Consider the following 10,525-nt stretch of genomic DNA (forward strand, 5'->3'; position numbering starts at 1 on the left):
TTTTTTGTTTAGCAGCTCCAGCCTTATGAGGTACTTAACTGTGATCTTATCTTTACTCAAGGCCAAATCTTATATAGTATCCATGCCTTCCCAACAACTTAAGATATCCAATTTCACCCCTTAAAAATATTAAAGTTAGAGGTAGAACCTACTCAAAATTAGACTCCAAGGGAGCTACTACAATTGATTGCATAGTTACCCATTCCCCCAAAAAAATCAGAAGTTGTTGATTCTGAGCTAAGAAATATGACCTCTTAGCTTATTATTCCTATGATTGTTATTGTTGCAAATGCCCTTAATATTGCTGAAAAAGTAAAGAACTTCCAAGAACGTGATTGGAGAGAAATTCAAAGGAATGATTTTTTTTCATTTACTATAATATAACCATATTCTTTCATCTGCAATCAATCTTAAGACTAAGGATGTTGCATTAAATCAAATCATTACAGGAAGTATGACTGTATCAGGGACTTTTTACAAAAACAAACTTCCAGATCATGAGAGGAAGCTGTGTTTGTGTGCTGACACAAAGTATTCAACAGCAGTTAGGAGGGGAAGGCAGGATGACAGCCAACTTGGATCTATTTTTGAAGAATTATTTCTGTAGGGTATCATAGCATTGTCAGTTATGAAAAAGAATGCTTTGGTAAACAGTCATCTCCATTCCAAAAGGACCCACTCCAAAATACCACTTAATGAAATTCACGGGAATGGTATGAAGATGGAAATCCCAGATGACATGAGATTTTACAAGCAAACAGTTCTGCTTTTCGTAAATACTGGCAGTGTGCATTTACCAAAATCTCCATCATGCCTTGTTCTCTTGCTATATATAGCGCTCCATCTGATCACTACACCATGCCGCAAGATGCGTGTCCTTGTTCTCCTCTGATTTTTAAACTAGTCTTAGGCTTAAATTTACCTTAGCATAGTAGTGACTCCTGTTTCTCAAGGTTGAGCTACTACTTGGTGCATGTTAGAAATCTCAAACTAACTGAGGTGTGTGTACTTGGTCACTACTGAACCCAATCATGCTATGACCAATCAGCTTTAAATAGGTCCTTTTATGTTCTATGAATTCATTCTGCTATTTGTCAAACCATTTCTTGTTTCATATGTATCTCCATCACCTTTCTTTTTTTATATATATGGAATCACTCTAATCTGTGAAACAGTAGCAAATACAATAAAGCTACTTTTACAGTCTTGAGTTTCTTCTCATTTCACTGGAAGGGTAATGATGTTACAGCTGGTGCTCTGATGGACAGGACTTTAATATTTTCTTAGAGACCTCAGAGATAAACTCATTTGACACAGCCTTTTCCAATGATGGTAACTACAATAATTCGGGGATGACTAGGTCCTTGTTGAGATGGTATTTTCTACCAATGTCTAAAGGGATGTATTTTGTTTCTTTTCTAATCAAAGAAAAGAAAATGAAATTCCTGCTTCTTCTCTTTCTTGTGCCGTGATGCTCTACTTGCTCATTTTATTTTAGTCAATGATTAAAGATCAAGTTAACAGTTTAACAGCATCCTTTCAGCACCTTATTCCTTACCAAAGTCCCTTGCATTCCATTGCTCTTTTACTTTGATGGATGAAAAGAAATAAAACACATAATTATATAAGCCTTAAAGGTATCAGTATGGGTGTGACTGCAAAGCAACACAGCTATTTAAGATCCACACTGCAGAGATATGCACCCAAGAAATAGTCATCGTCCTCCTGTGGGAATACCACATACAGGCATACAACAAAGTAGCCACCAAAGCTCCAAACCCTCTACAGGTGTCTCTTTTGGAACCTGCTCTTTTGGAATCTTGGTTCGTTCATTGCGGTATTCTCATTGCGGTGGCAAGACTAGGTTCTTTGAGAATGTGACAGGTGGAAATATAAAAGGCTGGTGCATATGGTAGGAAGTCAAAATGGAGGATGCTGTTTCGGCAAAAAAGCCAAAATGTTTTCCAGAAAGTGCACAGTAATCTGAAACCCAGTAATGAGGCTCGTCAGTTGGGATATATTTTATTAATTTTAATTTGCATGAAATTTCTCAGACACATATTATTTTCTACTCCATTATCTCCCAGCATCTGCTTGCCCTTGTGGGGTGACCTTGGCTGAGAACTGAGCTGTCCATGTCCAAGACATGAAAGAGCTTTGACTCTACCACACCATGTCTTCGGGGCAGTGAATATATGGGACTTTGTCACAGCAGCATGGGAAGCTTTGGTTTTGGGCAGGAAACAGAGCATCCTGGCAGCCATAATTTCTCAGAAATCCTTGATTTCATTCACCTGGCTTCAAAAAGTCAGATATTATGGTTTTCTCAGGGTAAAGAGTCATGTACCAAAATGTTCACTGCAGCTCTATTTACAATAGTCAGGACATGGAAGCAACCTAAGTGTCCATCAACAGATGAATGGATAAAGAAGATGTGGCACATATATACAATGGAATATTACTCAGCCATAAAAAGAAATGAAATTGAGTTATTTGTAGTGAGGTGGATGGACCTAGAGTCTGTCATACAGAGTGAAGTAAGTCAGAAAGAGAAAAACAAATACCATATGCTAACACATATATATGGAATCTTAAAAAAAAAAAAAAAAAAAAAGGTTCTGAAGAACCTAGGGGCGGGACAGGAATAAAGACGCAGATGTAGAGAATGGACTTGAGGACACCGTGGGGGGGTAAGGGTAAGCTGGGACAAAGTGAGAGAGTGGCATGGACTTATATGTACTACCAAATGTAAAATAGATAGCTAGTGGGAAGCAGCTGCATAGCACAGGGAGATCAGCTCGGTGCTTTGTGACCACCTAGAGGGGTGGGATAGGGAGGGTGGGAGGGAGTTGCAAAAGGGAGGAGATATGGGGATATATGTATATGTATAGCTGATTCACTTTGTTATACAGCAGAAACTAACATACTGTTTTAAAGCAGTTATACTCCAATAAAGATGTTTAAAAAAAAAGTCAGATAAACAAGTTTTATGGTTTAATTTTTCATGCAAAAGTCCATATTCTTTCCAGAAACTATTAGCTTGTTTGAGGGTTTTTTCCCAAAATTTTCTATCCCTTTACTTGAATTTAACACTTCCACTATAGTGCTGAGTGTGTAGTATATTTGAATGTCCCAAATGTGTTTCACCAGTCCCTAGGGCCATTTGTTTTGTATCTTTCTTGGTTGGCCTCTACTGAGTCTGTCAAAAACTCTGTTTACATATGGTTTAAAGATCTGCATGTGATTTAAAGATCTGCCGTTAAGTCTGCTATAAACAACAGACACACAGTTCTACACCAACACAGAACAACGTGTGCTTTTCCTAACCCACACCCCCACCATGAATCTGGCTGACCTGCTACATGGGGAGTATGTTGTAGCGTGTCCTGTTGCAACATGCCTTTTCTCCTCATACAAGCAACACACACACACACGTGCGTGCATGCAAGCAAGTCCCAGGACTTCTGGCCACACCTTGGATTTGCAGAGAACAAACAGTACACACACTTGTAATGTTCTTAATGCTTTAAGCAACTTCAAAACAGTTAATGGCCTATTTTATACCCAACAAAGGAAGTAGGATATGTTTAATTCCTATACTTTACAGAAGACCCTACTGCTCACTAAGGTTCAGTGTCTCACTCAGTGTGACCCAGCAAGCAAGTACAGTGATTCAGGTCTCTCCCTTCTGGTCTAATGTTCCATCTCCTAAATTTACAGCATAGGAATCTCACCATGGAACTGATTTCTACGTGTGATGGGTCAAAATCAGAGCTAAGTGATGACAGAGTAGATCACCCAGGGAAAAGATGAGGCTGGGAGCCTGGAAGAATTACACGGAGGCCTTGCATGCTGCCAGGGGTCTGTTTTTCAGGGGCTGAGCACACAGGATAAGTATTCAGAAGGTAGAAATGATATGAATCCATCAGCTGAAAGAAAAGAGCAGAGGAATATGAATGCTGCTCACTAAGATTTAAACAAAATCTGCAACCCTGCTGTTTATCTATGTAGGGATGAACATTTGGCCGAAAAGTAGACATAAGGGTGACCCAAAATTAAGCAATCCCAAAGGAAAGTCTCGGTGGCTAAGTGTACGTACCCAGTTTAGTTCGAAGTTCCTTACGTCCATTATGATCAAGTTGTATCTCCTTGAAACAGGTAAGCATTGTCAGGATCCCTATTTTATAGACGATAAAACTGAGGCTCAGAAAAGTTAAGTAACTTGTCCAAAGTCGCATAGTTAGGAAGTGACAGAACCAGGAGTAAAACCCAGGACTGACCAAAGTGAAAGCCCATCTCCCTACGCAAGCTCTCTCCTGACTCCTGGATGGGCCATTCCACAGAGCATCCAAAGTAGCCTAGTGGATTTGGTGGTTGATGTTCTTGGAGCAAAGCAGCTGTTGTTCAGCTCTCGTGTGTTTTTGTCAAGTGAAAACAAACCACGGTTGAGTTGCTATGTTGCCATAGACCTGACCCCTGGGTACTGAATTAATACTGAAGAGCAGCGATGCAAATAGTAAGGGATTTGCCAGAGTGCTGCCAATACAGATGGAGTGGTAAGTTTCCAAGAGATTGTTTTGCTGATCTCTGAAAACCTGATTTGCAAGAATTTATACTGGGTTCTTCAGAGAAACTCTAAGAGAGGTAATCATTTTAAGATCTTGGCTAATGGAGAGACAAAGAGAGCTTTATAGAGATGAGCAAACACTACAGAACCAACAGAGCATGCTGGAATTTGATCCTGAGTGTAGGGGGCCTAGTGGGGACAAGTGAGTGGCCCCAGCACACACAGTCACTGCTATAATAATGACCAGGGCTAAGCAGGCAAGATCAGGACCCAGGTGCCAAGAAAAGCTAGAAACACAGGGCAAACACACAAGAGAGTCCCTGGAAGCTGACTGTAGATGGAGGTCCTGACAGATGGGTCCTGATGCTTGGGGAGACAGGACTGCAAATCTCCCCATTTCATGGGCAGATGGGTAAAGGAAGGGGCCAAGGAGAGAGACATGGTGAATGAACCCACCACAAAGAGTGGAGATCAAGAGAGTGAAGTTTCAGGACCCAAACCCAATGCAACCAAATCAGGGGCAGAATCTGTTCCTAAGAGAAGTCAGTGAAGAAGTGAGACAGACAAAACCTTATTTCTGGGGCAAAAATTAAGGCTGGAACTCAGGCATAAATAGGCTGACCATGACAGGAGTGGAACTGGGTAAAATATTGGGAAGAAGGGTTCAAGGAGAACAGGACCTGGGGTAAGGTGGATTGGGTGAGGAGCCAATGGCCCAGAGCATCTTCATTTCCCCTGAGTAGGAATCTGAGCTGGAAACCACAGCTCAAGCCTCAGTGCTCTCCAAGGCAGAGGCTGGAGGGCAGGAAGCAAGCCCATCCTCACAGCCATAGGTGTGTGGTTCACCATCAGATAAAGTGGTTGCTTTCTTCACTTAATTCTTACCCAGCCAAATTAGACACATTAACAATCGCCCGATTACCACACCAGGTCCTTAGAGTGTTGTGGTCTCCACATTAATATCGATTTGGCAACATTTATTATATTAGGAGATAAAAGCAGATTCCTGGAAAAGCCATGCTATTTGTATTCTTTCCCTAGGGCTGCCGTAACAAATTACACAAATTTGGTGGTTTAGAACAAAGGAAATTTATTGTCTCACAATTCTGGAGGCAAGAAGTCTGAAGTCAGCGTAGGCAGGGCGGTTCCCCCTCTGAAACCTGTAGGATAGGATCCTTCCTGGCCTCCTCCATCTTCTGGTCGCCCCAGATGCTCCTTGGCTTGTGGCCGCATCACTCTAATCTCTGCCTCCATCTTCCCATGGTCTTCTCCCTGGGCCTTCATATCGTCTGTCCTCTCTGTCTGCCTCTCATCACTGATGTACGTTCTAATCACCAGGGAGCTAGTTAAAATGAAGATTCTGATTCATTAGATCTGGACTGGGTCCTGAGATTCCACATTTGTAACAAGCTCCCAGGTGACACGCAAGCTGCTGGTCTGAGTCCGCACTTAAAGGAGCCTGAACTAAACTATCCAATTTAGATGAGATGGAGCTGAAGAGCTTTTTAATAAATCCTCTTGCCATGAGTGATTAACATCACCTCCCTCATTCGTATAGAGCTGGGTCATGTCCCACAACTTCCTCTACAGTGTTATCTATCCATGTGGCTGTTAATGATACTAACAATCATATCTGGCATTTATTAAGCACACGTTGAGTGTTGGACACCGTTCTCACAGCTGCACATGAATTTATTCACTTAATCCTCAGTGTAAAGGCAGGTACTCTTATTATCCCATAACAATAAATGTAAAAAACCAAAGCACAGAAAATTTAAGGGACTTGCCCAAGGTCACGGTTGAAACCCAGAGGAGACAGATTCAACCCCAAGCATCACACGCTTAACCATTGTGCTCTATGGCTTCTCCTCAGAGCAATTATCATGCTCCAAATGTCACAGGTTCTGGCCCCAAAATCAGAACCACTAATCCCTGTCCAAGAATCTTCCCACTTTGCCGTTCTTTATGGAGAACCTTATTGTTTCAACATCAGATATGTATTCAGCACTTGCCCTGTATCAGCCTTTGTCCACAAGATGGGCCAGCTCTTCTTATGTTCTCCTGAAAGCGTGTTATCCTTTGCCAACCAACCCAGCATCCAAGCAGTGTCTACTCTTTGAGCTGTTTACCAAGAATGCTGACTGGTGCTCCCTACCACCCTCCTCTGTCCTCGCAGTGGTGGTGTTTTGTTCCAGCAGAACCAGACCCACACGTTGCCCTAGTGTCTCCTCATACCAGAGAGTCCACACCATGAGAGAGTCATGCTATGAGCTTCTGGGGACTTGGGCTGCCATTTTGATCTCTGGCTCCAAGGAGAAGGAGTATTGTTCAGATATCCCTGCAACTTGCAGAAATTCATTGAGACTCTAAGTGGAAGGCAGGGGTGACTCTGACATTCTCTCCTATTGGCCCATCAAACATTCCCATCCAGCCGGTCTGTGGGGAGACAGCTGATAACCTGGGTTCATCATCCATCCTCCAAGAAGACTCTGATTGGTAGTGCAAAGTTTTAAAACTTCCTATTTTCCAGTTGCCTCAACATCCCCACGAACAGGCCGTGAATATACCACCCAGGTGACCAGGTGCACCAGGGTGATAAGGCTATCTATCCCCTGACACAAGTTTCCCTTCTTGCGCTCCCCTGACAGTGACCTGTTGACCTTCAAACACACCAGTGAAACCCACTCCTGCCTTTTGCTTGCATAGTCCACGTGACCCCCATAAAGGCACTGGCCCAGGGGTCCTCAATCTCTCCCACCTGCCTGGTTGAGCCCACTCCCTGGATGCTCTGCCCCAGTGGCTGCTGCATGCCAAGCTGTGCCTCCCTCCTCTAGGACCTGCAAGTAGAATAAATCTCTTCTGTTTTCATATGTTTCTCTCTGGTGTTATTCTATGTCCATATCAGACTGAGCATCAAAAAAAATTTTTTAAGTAACATAATTATTCCTTACAATACATGATTCCTCCCCTAAGCTGAGGGTAAGAAAGCTTCAGGACCCCTGGGGGAGCCTCTGGCAGAAAAGCTTACACAAGTTGGGAGGTGGGGACAGAAAGCTGGAAAAAGGTGTCCCATGAACAGGCACATGAAAAGATGCTCAGCATCACAAATTATTAGAGAAATGCAAATCAAAAGTACAATGGGGTATCATCTCACACTGGTCAGAATGGCCATCATAAAAAGTCTACAAATAATAAATGTTGGAGAGGGTATGGAGAAAAGGGAACCCTCCTACACTGTTGGTAGGAATGTAAATTGGTGTAGCCACTATGGAAAACAGTATGGAAGTTTCCTTAAAACACTGAAAATAGAGTTACCATATGACCCGGCAATTCTTCTCCTGGGCATATATTTGGAAAAGACAAAAACTCTAATTTGAAAAGTTACATGAACCCTAATGTTCACAGCAGCACTATTTACAATAGCCAAGACATGGAAACAAACTAAATGTCCATCAACGGATGAATGGATAAAGAAGATGTGCTATATATATACAATGGAATATTACTCAGACATAAAAAGAATGAAATAATGCCATTTGCAGCAATGTGAATGGAGCTAGAGATTATCATACTAAGTAAAATAAGTCAGACAAAGAAAGATGAATATCATATGATATCACTTCCATGTGGAATCTTTAAAAAAATGATACAAATGAACTTATTTACAAAACAGAAATAGACTCACAGACATAGAAAACAAACTTATGGTTACCAAAGGGGAAAGGGGGGAGGGGTAAATTAGGAGTTTGGAATTAACAGATACATACTACTATATATAAAATAGATAAATAACAAGGACCTACAGTACATATATATACACATATATATATGAATCAGTTTGCTGTATACCTGAAACTAACACAACATTGTACTGTAAATGAACTGTATTTCAATTACAGAAAAAGATGTCCAAGGATCTATGAGTGATGCATTAACAGTGTCCAGTACAGTATACAAGCCTTTCAGGGAGGCTAGAAGGAGGCACTTCCTGAAGGGCAAGGTTGTTGATGAAAAGGATGGATTAGCAAAGAAGACAGAACTAAACTGGAGTAGCAAGGGCTCTAAATGTAGATCTGCCCTGAGGCAGGGAGCTGGACCATTGACCTCTCCAAGCCCTCTCATGTCTATGAGTCTACCTCAGCGAGTTTCAAGTCCATTAGGACTTTGTGGGTTCCATGTAGAAGATCAACCGCCAGCGAAGCTGATGGCCATTGGCCAAGCCCACTTCCCAGTTGAGGACAACAGTGAAAAATAGGCTGGGCAGCTTCCTGGTCGGCCCATCACTCTTACCAAATAGTATTTTGGTGAACTGAGTGTAAATGAATGAGAAACACATGGGTTTAATTTCCCTTGAAATTAGGGACGGGTGAGCCCAGCCACAGTTTGGAATTGCTGAACGTCTCCAACTATTTTTTTCAAATGCTTTTGGTTCAGAAAATCCAAAACGATGGTTCTGGAAAGCACATTCCCCCTCATTTGTATGAGTATTCACATTTTTTAACGGGAATTTGATCTGCATATTTCAACTTCTTTACACTTCACTTATCAAGATGTTTAATGCAATTTCCTGGAAGTCTGAGAAATATTTTATAACTTTTTTATCAATCTTTTTTTATTTAGGGAAAGGAAACAATGAGGAAGGTTGGAAAATTCATATGCCAGAAAATGTGGGTTTGGGTGAAAGTTTACACTTTTGGGCAGTTCTAGGGCCCAGAATTACACACACATGAGGTGTGCAGTCATAATATGCTAAAGGAATGTATTTGAAAATCTCTTCGAAAGTGAGGAAAAGGTGGCTAAGTTCAATAAGTATAGGCTCAGGGGAAGTGTGGAAAATACAATACAGTTTTAAAGAAATGGTCCAGATTTTCTCGTCTCTAATACTCAGGCAGAGTACCCCTAGTAGCCATTGTAGAGTGGAGCAGAATTGCAGCATCTTGGCATCACGTGCCAGTCAGGATCCCCACCATCCTCCATGTATCACATGTCATAAGACCTGTGATAAAGGAGTTACTATGGAATGCTTAGGAGTGGATGGATGACCGGAGAGGGTGGAAGAAATGTGTCACAGGAGGTGGGCACGGGTGGGGCAGGGGGAACCCCCAGCGCCATCTTTGTTTCAGAGATATGGAAACAAAGAGCTATTGTTAAAGAGCTGTTTTCACTTAAAGGTCATCTTCAGGTTCCAGGGGACAAAGTAAGACCCAAAAGGGAAAGAGACAGTTGTCCCCCCACCCCTCACGGAACATTGTCTAGGAAGCACAGAACTCGTCAAACCTTAATGGACCCACTTCTGTTCATAGTGGGATGGGCAGTTAGTGGAGCAATGAATGCTGTCCAGCAGGAAAAAAGAAGGAAATGGCGGGTGTCTGATAAAGTTTGTCTCAGGTGCCTGGGAGACATACCCTGGGGATTCCCAGAAAAACAATTTGTGGTGGGGACTTTATGCAGGAAGCAATAACAGAATAAGGTTTATTATGGTCAATATATCTCCCATGTTAATCCCCAGGCTGCTGTACAAAGAGCAAACATAGATTACACATCTCTTTAAAACTATATTTATTCTGGTTTTGAAATTAGAAGGCTCAAACAGGGCCATGTGGCAGTGAGCGCAGCAGTGATCAATATTCCTTGGACTCCCAAAGTTAGCCAGTTTTCTTTGTAGCTAGGCTGGGGACATGTGATTGGTTCTGGCCAACAGAGTACAAAGAAGAACTTAACCTCTATCCGTTAAGCCATTGGGATTTGTGGGTGGAGGGAAGATTGTTTTTTACAGTAGCTAGTGGTAACCATCCTGACTAACACATGCTGTAAACTTTGAGTTACTGATTTAAAACGTGTCATTGTAATTCTCTGATAGTAATGAAACTGGTGATTTTAGGTTAGATTCTTAGAAGTTTTTGAGAATGTAATGGTACCTTGTATTAGCTTTCTTATTGTTGAATAACAAATTACCTT

The sequence above is a fragment of the Balaenoptera ricei genome, chromosome 4, assembly GCF_028023285.1.
Source record: "Balaenoptera ricei isolate mBalRic1 chromosome 4, mBalRic1.hap2, whole genome shotgun sequence".
Taxonomy (NCBI): domain Eukaryota; kingdom Metazoa; phylum Chordata; class Mammalia; order Artiodactyla; family Balaenopteridae; genus Balaenoptera; species Balaenoptera ricei.